Raw genomic sequence first — 14,141 nt, 5'->3', positions numbered from 1 at the left:
GGCTTATTAAAACACTGAAATAGTTTCATTTAGCTTTGCTTTCTTTTTCTTATTTTTTCTCCACTGACTGATGTTGGGTCATTAGAAGTTCTAGACTCATGTCCCTCTTCTTCTAAGCCAGGGGTATTCAGCTAAAATTCAGAGAGGTCCAGTCAGCAAAGGTCCAGAACATCATAATGTCTAACTTGAGTTACTGTGATATATGCTGATGTAACCTGGTAGTTTTATTAGAGTCTGCCTGTAATCAAAAACTGACCGTCAAATAAATTCAGTACGGTTCAAAAACATTTTGACATTTATTAATAAATAACTTATATGTAACTGTATATCTTAGAATAAAGTGCAGAACTTAAAAAAGCATGACTGAACAACCTGAATCAACTTCTATACATCTTTAACAATACATAAATCTCATAAATGTAAACATGTGAACACTTTTACATTTTTGTCTGTCTCATATCACTCCCCTAATATCTCTGCTGCTTAATGGGAGAGCTGAGCTGCTGCTTGTTTGAGCCGTTCTCAAAACATATTTTGATTATGTTCATAGTTGAGAAAGCTGCCTTACAGCTGTTTGCTGAGCCAAACATGGTCAGCATGTGACCACAGTCTGTCCTCTAGAGATGTATAAGGCACAAAAGGTACGACTCTCTGAGCCGATGCTTTGTAGTGAATCTGAAGAGCCGACTCCTAACGTATTTAATGGAGTATGGAGTTTAACACTGTCCTAGCAGAAAACACGTTACTGGATCCTAGATTAAAGAAGCTTGCCTTCAGTGACAACAGAGCTGTTGATGAGACACTTCAGAGAATATGAGCAGCAGTCTGACACCTCCACCATTAGAGGACCAAGTGGAGGAGGAACCTCAAACTTCTGCTGTGTGGAGCCTCTTTGATGGAAGAGCTACAGGAGATGATTCAGGAGAAATCCTACAGCTGATGTGGTAATGGAGGATCATATCTAGAGGAAGCCCTCATCCAACCAGCAGACGACCCACTGAGCTGGAGCAGGACAAGGCCTCAGTCTGCCCCACCTGGTGAAGGTGATGGAGGAGAGACAACTTCTTCCATCTGAGAGAATCTTCTCAAAAACACGGCAGATATTCACTGAAAGAAGAAATGTATCAGCCCATCCAAGCTCAGCCATCTGATTTTTTTAAATGTCAGCCTGCTCTGAGGACATTTATACTGTTTGAATACTGAGTCTGGTTCTGTTTCTGTTCTGGTTCTGTGGGTTCATGTGCAGAGTTTTGTTCATTTGTTTTTTTGTGCAAAAAAGTTTGTTTGAAATAATAAACAAAAGCAAGAATAACTGTTTTTGTAACAGAGCAAATGTACAAAATGAGTCAATTATAAGGCTTCTCATAAAAACACTGAATGAAAAAGAGTTTGTCAAAACACAAACGATTCATATTTGCCTGGTTAGGCAAAAACATGAGGCTACAAAGAATAATAAATTAGGAGCCGTTTGGGAGCCGAAAGAACCGGATTTTCTTTGGAAGCAGTGCCAAAAGCTCTCTGAAAAGAGCTGAACTCCCATCACTACTGTCCTCTCTGTCCCTCATCTCTCAGCTGCTTTTTGAAGGCAGAGCTGCGATGCGATTCAGCGACGTCATTGGCTGAGTAGCGTCACGTGGGATGCCTGAACTCGTACATAACTGGTCTGTACGTTTCTGAGCTGATAGACCAATGATAAACACTGGAAAGCTGTACCGGTAAAATAGAAGCGACCTGTCAAATTTACACCCGTATAGACGGCGTCTGGGTCCGGATCCGGACCGCGGTCCGCCTTTAGTGAGCCCTGTTCTCAGCCAGACACCTTCCCCGTCCCATACAGCTTCACCGCTTCCTGACACAGAGAAAAATGAACGTTATGTCAAAAAAACATACTAATACATGTGTTTGCGCATTTTTAAGTGGTTATATGGAAATTCGGACCGTGTCTTTTGTGCCTTATACATCTCTAGAGGACAGACTGTGGTCACATGCTGACCGTGTTTGGCTCAGCAAACAGCTGTAAGGCAGCTTTCTCAACTATGAACATAATCAAAATATGTTTTGAGAACGGCTCAAACAAGCAGCAGCTCAGCTCTCCCATTAAGCTGCAGAGATACACACGTGGACAAAATTGTTGGTACCCCTCAGTTAAAGAAGGAAAAACCCACAATTCTCACTGAAATCACTTGAAACTCACAAAAGTAACAATAAATACAAATTTATTGAAAATTAAATAATCAAAAACAGCCATTTCTTTTGAATTGTTGATTAACATAATTATTTAAAAAAACAAACTAATGAAACAGGCCTGGACAAAAATGATGGTACCTCTATAAAAGATTGAAAACTATTTGACCAGAGTGACATGATTAACTCAGGTGTGTCATTTAATTGACATCACAGGTGTTTCCAAACTCATAATCAGTCAGTCTGCCTATTTAAAGGGAGACAAGTAGTCACCCTGCTGTTTGGTGAAAAGGTGTGTACCACACTGAACATGGACAACAGAAAGTGAAGGAGAGAATTGTCCCAGGACATCCGAAAAAAAATTATAGACAAACATCTTAAAGGTAAAGGCTATAAGACCATCTCTAAACAGCTTGAAGTTCCTGTGACAACAGTGGCTCATATTATTCCAACCCGGTCTCACGGGGATTCGTGAAACTGTCACGTAAATTTTTGTTTCGGTTTGGTGCGCACCAACACGATTTTGTCATGTTTTTCGTGCCGCTCACCACGAAATGTTTTTCGTGTTGCTCACAATGAAACCCGCTGTGGTAATCACATCTGAAAGTGGTTTATACCGGCGGATTCATGGCGATCTAAGCTGTCCATCGGCGTATACTGCTTGTGTGATCGCGTTTGCGGCCATCGGACATTCTTTAAATTCCTATGCAAATTGGTAAGTGTACCACCGGGTTATGGTTATGGTTAGGGTTATGGTTAGGGTTATGGTTAGGGTTATGGTTATGGTTAGGTTATGGTTAGGGTTTTGGTTAGGGTTTTTGTTAGGGACGATGTCATGCAAAATATAGCGTTGGATTCGCCACGGTTTTACATTAAAAATATAATATACCCATTCGTTTGAAATACGTTCTGAGTGGCACGAAAAGTCCGCCGTTTAAAATACATTGGTGCGCATTTCGTGGTGAGCGGCACGAAAAACATGACGAAATCGTGTTGGTGCGCACGAAACCGAAACAAAAATTTACGTGACAGTTTCACGAATCCTCGTGAGATCGGGCTGATTATTCAGAAGTTCAAGACCCACGGGACAGTAGCCAACCTCCCTGGACGTGGCCGCAAGAGGAAAATTGATGACAAATTGAAGAGACGGATCGTTGGAATTGTATCCAAAGAGCCCAGAGCAACCTCCAAAGAAATTAAAGGTGAACTCCAAGGCCAAGGTACATCAGTGTCAGATCGCACCATTCGTCATTGTTTGAGCCAAAGTGGACTTCATGGGAGACGACCAAGGAGGACACCACTGCTGAAAAAAACTCATAAAAAAGCGAGACTGGAATTTGCAAAAATGCATGTTGACAAGCCACAAAGCTTCTGGGAGAATGTCCTTTGGACAGATGAGACCAAACTGGAGCTTTTTGGTAAGGCACATCAACTCTATGTTCATAGACTCAAAAACCAAGCATACGAAGAAACGAACACTGTCCCTACGGTGAAACATGGAGGAGGCTCAGTAATGTTTTGGGGCTGCTTTGCTGCATCTGGCACAGGGTGTCTTGAAAGTGTGCAAGGTACGATGAAATCTGAAGACTATCAAGGCATTCTGGAGAGAAATGTGCTGCCTAGTGTCAGAAAGCTTGGTCTCAGTCGCAGGTCATGGGTCTTCCAACAGGACAACGATCCAAAACACACAGCCAAAAACACCCAAGAATGGCTGAGAGAAAAGCGTTGGACTATTCTAAAGTGGTCTTCTATGAGCCCAGATCTGAATCCCATTGAACATATGTGGAAGGAGCTGAAACATGCCATTTGGAGAAGACACTCATCAAACCTGAGACAACTGGAGCTGTTTGCTCATGAGGAGTGGGCCAAAATACCTGTTGACAGCTGCAGAACGCTCATTGACAAATACAGAAATCGTTTAATTGCAGTGATTGCCTCAAAAGGTTGTGCAACAAAATATTAAGTTATGGGTACCATCATTTTTGTCCAGCCCTATTTCATTAGTTTGTTTTTTTTTAAATAATTATGTTAATCAACAATTCAAAAGTAATGGCTGATTTTGATTATTTAATTTTCAATAATTTTTTATTTATTGTTACTTTTGTGAGTTTCAAGTGATTTCAGTGAGAATTGTGGGTTTTTCCTTCTTTAACTGAGGGGTACCAACAATTTTGTTCACGTGTGTAAAAATGTGACCTCTGCAGAAGGAAACAATTTTGTCTGTGTCCTCACCAAGTTATATTTCTCCAGAAACCAATCCCTTAAAAATGTTCTAATTGGAAAAGAGACAAAATAAATCACTTTGATCAAAATCAGAGATGGAGACAAAGTTGCTTCATTCTTTCTGACTCGACACAAACTGACCCACATGTTGAAGCAGCTACTATCTACCATCAGATACATCATTTATTTGATCTCATCTGATGATATCTCTTGTTTCCAATAATCTGTCACCCATCCAAGATCCAACTACAGTGAAGATAGAAAGACAATACAAACTTGACATTAAGTCCAACAGAGATACTGTAAGGGTTCTTTAAGATGTTCTGTCACTGCAATGAATGTGATGTGTGTAAAATTTTCAGCAATGTCATTCCTTAGTGTTCATTTTAAATCATGTGTTTTAACAGTTGATGAGGCAAAAAAGCCATTTGTGTTGTTAAATTTAAACATGAAGACAACATGGAAACAACTCATAACTTCACACATATAATAGGAATATAAAGACACCAAAGCACAACAGTTCATGTAGTTCTACAAAGAAGTCCACATCATTTTGTTGACAAATTTATACAGTCAAATGTTTTTTGATCAGGTGATAATAGTTGGGGGACATCAAATTTTTCTGATCTGTCAAACCTCAAACACTGATGCAATGGCGAGAAATGACTGTAAATTGTTGTTGAAAATAATTTTCAGAGGCCTCAACATCATTATTGGTGGATTATTTTTCTCCATTTTGATGGGCCAAAAATTAAACATGTCGCCTCTGTTTAAACTATTTGATCATCTGGCTCAGTTTCTAAATAAGTCTCTGAGTGGCTTCGATCCTCTTTTCTGTTCTGATTTGCTTTTTCAGTTCTCAACAGACAAATATTTGCCCTGGAGGTCTGTAAAGTTCTGTATTGGAACCTCTTCAGTTAAACATATATGTGCTTCTGCTTGGTGATGGTATCAGAAAACATTCATATGCAGACGACACACAGTTGTACATGTTACTCTCCTCCAGTGATCTTAAGTCAGTGAGTGAATGAGATCATCAGCAGAGACAAACACTCTGTTAGTCAGAGCTGTGAGAGGAAGGAGGAAAGGATGAAGGGAGGAGCTAAACTGGGACTCAAGTACAGAAAAGACAAAAACTTTCACAGTGGAGTTTGATCCAAGAACAGACAGATTGTCTTCATCTTCAAGATGCTGTCAGTGAACTTCAGTCTGTTTGTCACTTTGTTTGTGCTCACAATAAGAGGTAGGTGACATATTTAACATGGACAGAGTTTCATTGAGAAAAAGGATAAATCACAAAGTTCTACCCATACTCCATGGAATAAAACTGTTTACAGCTGCTGATTGATCTCCGTTAAACAATCATTTTTGCTGATTAATGTCTTCCTCTCCATGTTGTGTTCTTCTCCAGAGTGTAAAGGAGAAGACAAAGTGATGCAGCCATCAGGAGATGTCATTGCTGCTGAAGGAGACACAGTTACACTGGATTGTACTTTTGAGGGCAGTACCACAACTGATGTTTTGTTCTGGTACAAACAAGAAGTGAATGACTTTCCAAAATACCTTTTAAAACGTGGTGCTTATGGAAGCAATGCCCAAGAGTTCCAGAAAGACAGATTTGATGCTACAGTTGACAACAACAAAGTTCCTCTGAAGATCCAGAAGCTTCATTTGTCAGACTCTGCTGTGTACTACTGTGCTCTGAGGCCCACAGTGACAGGAAACAGCAAAACTCTGTACAAAAACCTTTGGAGCAAAGACAACAGAAAACTCCACAACATCCACTAGAGGGAGACACACTCTGTTACACTTCTATGATCTGATCTGATTCTTTACCATCATCTCCATCTTTATCTTCTCTGTGAGGTCCAGTCAGACATGGAGCAGGTCTCTGTGAATTTCCTCCTCTGAGGTTTCAGTCATTATTTTGATATGTTAACACAGAGACAGTTTGAGATCGTTTCTGTTTCTTGAGGCTGCTGAACTGTAAGAAGTACTGAGTCTCTGGATGTTTTTGTCACGATCTGAGGAGGGCTGGACCCGAGCAGAGAGCCACTGGACTGAACTGAGCTGGACTGAGGGAAGGGAAGGACTGAGCTGAGGGAAGGGAAGGGAAGGGACAGGACTGAGCTGAGGGAAGGGAAGGGACAGGACAGGACTGAGCTGAGGGAAGGGACAGGACTGAGCTGAGGGAAGGGACAGGACTGAGCTGAGAGCAGGACTGGACTGGACTAAATTGAGAGCAGGACTGGACTGGACTGGACAGGACTAAACTGAGAGCAGGACTGGACTGGACAGGACAGGGCGGAGGGTCCGCTCCGGAGGACGGACCGTAGGCTGGACAGGCCGGGGATGGACAGGGCGGAGGGTCCGCTCCGGAGGACGGACCGTAGGCTGGACGGACCGTAGGCTGGACAGGGCGGAGGGTCAGCTCCGGGGGCCGGCCTGGTCGTGGCAGGGCAAACCGGAGGACCCGCTCCGGGGAACGGCCCGGAGGCGGGGCTGACCGAAGGTGTACTCGCTGGAGGGTCCAATTCCGAGGACAGCCTGGGGACCGGACAGGCCGAGGCAGGTAGGGCAGGGACCGGACGGGCCGGGGTTTGACAGACTGGGGCTGGCTAGGCGGGAGGAGCCGTATTGAAGGGCGGCTCAGAAACTGGACAGACGGGGTGGATCGTTCAGGGAGATGGCCTGGGGGCGGTACAGCCAGGATGGACCGCTTCAAAAGACGGTCCGTGGACTGGGCAGGTTGGAACTGGACAGATAGGAGGGGCCGTTCAAGAGGATGGTCCTGGGGATTGACAGACAGGCGGGGCCGCTCCGGCGGACGGCCCGGGGGCCGGACAGGGCAGAGGGGCCACTCCGGCGGACGGCCCGGGGGCCGGACAGGGCAGAGGGGCCGCTCCGGCGGACGGCCCAGGGGCCGGACAGACATCTGGGTTGGAGGCTGGACCGGGGGCGGAGCCGGGACCGGTGGGTCCTCCGGGGGCGGCACAGAACACTGATCCAGGGGCCCCTCCGGGGGCGGAGCTGGAGGGAAGGCGCAGAGCCTCCTAAGGGGCTCGGGGAAGGCCTTATGCCCTTCTAAGGCCGCTGAGGTCCCGGAAACTGCAGGCGGGGCGTCGTCGACCTCCGCGGAAACTGGAGGCGGGGCGTCGTCGACCCCGATTCTGTTCTTACAGACTGTAATTTACTAGGTTTAAAAAAAAAAAACAACTTGTGATTTGGTGTTTTAGCTGTTGTAACAAATAATTTCCCAGGTGTGGGATAAATAAAGAATTTCAATTCTATTATATTGTTCACTGGCCCAATAAAATAACAACAATAACAAATGCCTTACTTAATGACATACTTAAGAACTATACTAATATTAAAGACTTTATACATAAATACCAAACATATTTTGATGCCATATCTTGCATTCTTAGGGGAGTCTGATTTTAAATAAGGAGATATAAAGTTTTCTCAGTGAAGTATTATTTTATTGACACGTGTAGAACACTGATGGAATATGAACAATATTTGGCGATTACACCCTGTGCTGTCCTGATGTTCTCATAGGAGTGAAGCTGAGAGTAGCGTAGGATCTCCCCTGATGCCATTTAGGGTGCGCACATACGGATGAGAAGAGGAGGAGAAACATGTCACTTAATCATATATAACAGGAAAACATGTCTGCAGTTCAGTACTTCATCACATTTCATCTTCTGAGACATTTGTAGGAAAAGTTTGGTTTTCAAATCAATCACCAGAAGAAATAAAATGATGATTCTGGAAAGTGATTTAAAAGCAATGCAACAGGAAATCAAACAGAATAATGGAGTTTCATGTGTTTGTGTAACTGTAAAATATCTTCAGGTGTGGTTTTGGTGTTGAGAACATCCAGTGATATGAGAGGAGGAACATGTTGAGGGAGGAGCAACTCTGTCAAAGAGCAGAACAGAAAAGGACTCCCACTGTCACATACATTCAGTCTGTAAACCAAACATAACAGATAGTGTGTGGAAGATGCTGTCACTGCATTACTGTGTCATGTTTCCTTTGTTTGTGATCACACTGAAAGGTAAGTTAAAGCAGGGAGAAGAAATGTCTGGAAAGGATCTTCTTCCAAAAAATCACTGAAACAATTGCTCACAGAGATAAATGTTGGTCATTTACAACATTTTTATCTTCATTTAGGTGTCAACTGTCAACAACTGACTGCAGCGAAGGATGAAGAGTCCAGTTTAGAAGGCAGCACTGTGACTCTGACCTACACATACTCCCAACAAGCTACTGGCAGAGACGAATTTTACTGGTACCAACAACATGCAGGAAAACCTCCAGAGTTCCTCATCTTTCACTTGGGATCACAGAATCAAACAAAAGCCAGACTGTCTGTTTCTGTGAGTGCTGATAAACACCAAATCAGTATGAAGATCTCCTCTGCTGCAGTGACAGACTCTGCTGTGTACTACTGTGCTCTGAGGCCCACAGTGACAGGAAACAGTAAAACTCTGGACAAAAACCTTTGGAGCAAAGACAACAGAAAACTCCACAACATCCACTAGAGGGAGACACACTCTGTTAAAGCTCTGATTTGTGACTTGTTGGACTGATGACAAAAACAACAGAGAAATGAAGCAGTAAAGATCAGAGACAGAACTGCTGTGGAAACACAAAACAATTTGATTGGTTGAACTAAAAAAAATGATGTCAAGAGGTAATGGCCCCGCCCACTGAACTTCAGCTCATCCACTCACATTATTTCTTCCTCATTGTGCTGCAGTGGAAGAACATTGTTCATCTGATGTGTGTCTGACTTTAATAACTCCAAAGACATGTTGCTTTACCTCTTTTTGTTTTCATCTCACTTCATAGGTGAGTTTATGAACACATGAATTTCTCTTTAACCTGCTGTGTTCATGTTCACAGTTGAAATCACTCAATATTCTGTCTTTGTCATCAAGTTGTGTACAATCTAGTTGTGATCTGAGCTCCAGTTGAGCTGTTTGTGTCCACAGAGTAACACTGTACAGGTGACATTTTCCACTGTCTTCTCCTCTCAGCCTCATGGACAATGTGAGTCTGATGACTTCATTTTCTCTACTTTTTCCAGGACTAAACGCTGAAGACACAATCTCTCCTGAAGAAAATGAAGTCAGTGGAACAGAAGGAGAATCTGTCACACTCACATGTAACTATCAGACAGAGAATGATGGAGCTACCCTTTACTGGTACAAACATCATTCTGACCTTCAGGCTCCTCAGTTTATACTCTGGAAAGATGCAAAAGCATGGACAAGTGAACATATTCCTGATAAGCGATATGGATCCCAAACAACAGCTACATCAACTACATTGACCATCAATCAGCTAACCCTGGCAGACACAGCTCTCTACTACTGTGCTCTAGAGACACAGTGATACAAAGTGTAGCAGAGGCTGTACAAAAACCTGAACACAGATATGAGACTCCTCTTCAAAGAGGAGGGAAGTGGTATTGAGAGCACAGCTTCATATCAGATGGATTGTGCTAATTCCTGTTTTCTCACAGTCACTGTGGTTACAGCTGCTGATGAAACACTGTGGGAGGATTGACAGGAGCAGAAGATCAGTGATGCCTCCAGAAGAGATGCTGCAGAGGATTTGAGGGGAAAAGTTCATCCACATCTAAAAATCCAGATATTTTTAAATTTATTTTTTACAATTCAAACAAGAATAAATAAAAATATTAACAACATCTGAGATGGTGCTACACATTTCTTGAATACTGTTACAGAAGGATGATGTAGAGACACTAAACTTTTGAAGAAGGAGCCATTTAGAAATGTGTGCAGTCATCATCCAAATTGTTGAAACGTCATGATCTGGTGTCCATGACAATCACAGTTACACTAATAACTGTAAAACATAATCAGTGATGTTGGGATCAATACTAACTTCAAACATGCCTCTGGTCCTTCTCTGCTCCATCTTACAGCTACAGTAAATCCTGTCTGCAGTTCACTTCTAATATAACAACTCCTAGAATCAGATGGGTTTCATCGTTCTTAAGATGTTTGTCTATTTTTTGATTCTTGCATTTGGTAACAACAGAGGACTGGAATCTTGTATCCTGGAACATATTCAGTTTAACATAAACATGCTTCTGTTTGATGAGGTTCTGATGAATCAGTTGTATGCAGACGACACACAGTTGTACATGTTACTCTCCTCCAATGATCTGAAGTTAGTGAATGAGGTCATCAGCAGAGACAAACACTCTGTTAGTCAGAGCTGTGAGAGGAAGGAGGAAAGGATGAAGGGAGGAGCTAAACTGGGACTCAAGTACAGAAAAGACACAAACTTTCACAGTGGAGTTTGATCCAAGAACAGACAGATTGTCTTCATCTTCAAGATGCTGTCAGTGAACTTCAGTCTGTTTGTCACTTTGTTTGTGCTCACAATAAGAGGTAGGTGACATATTTAACATGAACAGAGTTTTAATGAGAAAAATTAACACATCACAGAGTTTTATCTGTTCTACATGGAATGAAACTGTTTACAGTGGATTGTTCTCCTTCAATCAATCATCATTATTTATCCATCTCTTCCTCTGCATATTGTGTTCTTCTCCAGAGTATAAAGGAGAAGACAAAGTGATGCAGCCATCAGGAGATGTCATTGCTGCTGAAGGAGACACAGTTACACTGGATTGTATTTTTGAGAGCAGTGCTGTAAAAGCACAACTTTTTTTCTTCTGGTACAAACAAGAAGTAAATGACTTTCCAAAATACATTTTAAAACGTGGTGCTTATGGAAGCAATGCTCCAGAGTTCCAGAAAGACAGATTTGATGCTCAAGTCGACAACAAAAACGTTCCTCTGAAGATCCAGAAGCTTCAACTGTCTGACTCTGCTGTGTACTACTGTGCTCTGCAGCCCACAGTTACAGGAAACAGTAAAACTCTGTACAAAAACCTTTGGAGCAAAGACAACAGAAAACTCCACAACATCCACTAGAGGGAGACACACTCTGTTACACTTCTATGATCTGATTCTTTACCATCATCTCCATCTTTATCTTCTCTGTGAGCTCCAGTCAGACATGGAGCAGGTCTCTGTGAATTTCCTCCCCAGAGGGTTCTGCTACAGAATGTCTCCACATCAGGACCAAACATAAAAGCACATTCATGCAATTTCTGCAACACCAGCTTAATGCATGTTGTGTTCCTCTGGCAACATGATGAATACAGAGTGATCTACTGCAACTACCCCACTTCTGTTTAGTAGGATTACTTACAAACAGTTCAACAGGTTTGCAAATATAACCTGTTTCTTCAGCTGAGAATCTGCAGGCAATGATTTGTTCCAAGGGAGCTGATTTACAGTGCCTATCATAAGTATTCAACCCCTTTGATGTTTTACCCTTTTATTGCTTTCATAAATCAATCATGGTCAATAAAATTTTGCTTTTTTCACAAAAAATTATTGGAAAAAACTCTTTAATGTCAAAGTGAAAACAGATTTCTATAAAGTAATGTTAATGAAAGAAAATTATATAAATGAAAAGAATTGTTTGCATAATTATTCACCCCCTTCAAGTCAGTATTTAGTAGATGCACCTTTGGCTGCAATCACAGCAGTGAGTCTGTGTGGATAGGTCTCAGTCAGTCTTGCACATCTGCCCACTGCAATTTTGCTCCATTCTTCTTTGCAAAACTGCTCAAGCTCTGTCAGGTTGCGCAGGTATCGGGCATGAACAGCCCTTTTCAAGTCCAGCCACAAATTCTCTATAGGATTGAGGTCTGGGCTTTGACTCGGCCACTCCAGAACATTTATCTGGTTCTTTTTTAACTATTCCTGTGTAGCTTTTGCAGTATGTTTTGGATCATTGTCTTGCTGGAAAATAAATCTTCTCCCAAGACGTAATTATCTTGCAGACTGAAAAAGATTGTCCCCCAGGATTTCAGTGTATTTTGCAGCATTCATTCTGCCCTCTATCTTTACAAGCCTTCCAGGTCCAGTTACTGAGAAACATCCCCACAGCATGATGCTGCCACCACCATGCTTCACAGTGGGGATGGTGTGTTTTTGGTGATGTGCAGTGTTTGGTTTCCGCCAAACATGACGTCTTGTCTGATGGCCAAAAAGCTCAATTTTGGTCTCATCAGACCAAAGAATCTTCTTCCACTTGACCATGGAGTCTTCCACGTGCGTTTTGGCAAACTCTAGTCGAGATCTAATATGACTTTTCTTCAACAGTGGCTTTCTCATTGCCACTCTCCCATAAAGCTTTGACCGGTGAAGAACCCGGGCAGCAGTTGCTACATGCACAGTCTCTCCCATCTCAGCAGCTGAAGCTTGTAATTCCTTCAGAGTAGTTGTAGAGGTCTTGGTGGCTTCTCTCACTAGTCTCCTACTTGCACGGTCACTCAGTTTACGAGGGCGGCCTGATCTAGGCAGATTCACACAAGTGCCATATTCCTTCCATTTCTTGATAATTGATTTCACTGAACTCCGGGGGAAGTTCAGTGCCTTGGAAATTTTTTTGTAACCATCCCCTGAATTGTACTTCTCAATAACCCTTTCCCTGAGTTGCTTAGAGTGTTCTTCTGTCTTCATGGTGTAATGGTAGCCAGGAATACTGATCAACCACTCTCTGGACCCTTCAGACAGGTGTTTTACAACTCAATCACTTGAAACACACCCACACCACTCAGGTGATCTTCATTTCACTAATTGTGAGACTATTGGCAACAATTTGATGGACCTCTATTGAATTATACCATTAAATTAAAAAGGGGGTGAATAATTATGCAAACAATTATTTTCATTTATATAATTTTCTTTCATTAACATTACTTTATAGAAATCTGTTTCCACTTTGACATTAAAGAGTTTTTTCCAATAAATTTGTGTGTTAAGAGAGCCAAATTTTATTGACCATGATTGATTTATGAAAGCAATAAAAGGGTAAAACATCAAAGGGGGTGAATACTTATGACAGGCACTGTAGCAGGGATTCCATTTCCACAGCTTCAGGGTGAGAACAGGAAGGTTGGAACTTACCATTATTCTCACAGTTGATTAATCTGTTAAGACATTTTGAATGCCTTGATGACTAGTTTGGTCTATAAAATATTAGAAAATGGAGAAATAATGTTGAGCAGCCTTTCCTAAGATTACAGATAACCTCCTCAAATCTCGCATTTAGTCCACAACCCAAAGTTTTTCAGTTTACTGTCATTATGTAGCAAAAAACAAATGAAAAATGAATTCATTTTAAATAAGCTGCAATTTGCAATTGAAAAACATTCTTTTCTTAATATATTGATTATCACTACAGTTGTTAAATATATGAATAACTTAAAATTATTCAGTTAATGCATTATTACATATCTAATCAACAGTAAATGCCCGATAGCCTCTTGTCTCACAGAGAGGTGAAAATGATTAAATTTCAAATGGAAACTGCAATTTTGAAAAGAAAAAAAAAGTGATAAGCAAATTAAAAAGGCTGCAGTTTGGGATGTCTAAAGTTTGGCTGCTAATTGATAAATATAAAACTATTGATCTTTAAGAGGTATGTCCACTGATTAATGTTTACAACAAAGTTTAAGCTGCACAATATGGTTAAACTGAAATGAAATCAGTGTAATTAATAATCACACAGAGTTTAAACTGGGTCTCAGTTGTTTTACAAAATCAGTGTTTTCTCTGTGTGACTATAACACCTTTAATTGTGTCTCATATGGTGAAACTCCATCATAT

This window comes from Acanthochromis polyacanthus, chromosome 20 (assembly GCF_021347895.1).
Source record: "Acanthochromis polyacanthus isolate Apoly-LR-REF ecotype Palm Island chromosome 20, KAUST_Apoly_ChrSc, whole genome shotgun sequence".
In the NCBI taxonomy this organism is placed as follows: Eukaryota; Metazoa; Chordata; class Actinopteri; family Pomacentridae; genus Acanthochromis; species Acanthochromis polyacanthus.
This window is presented reverse-complemented; position numbering follows the sequence as displayed.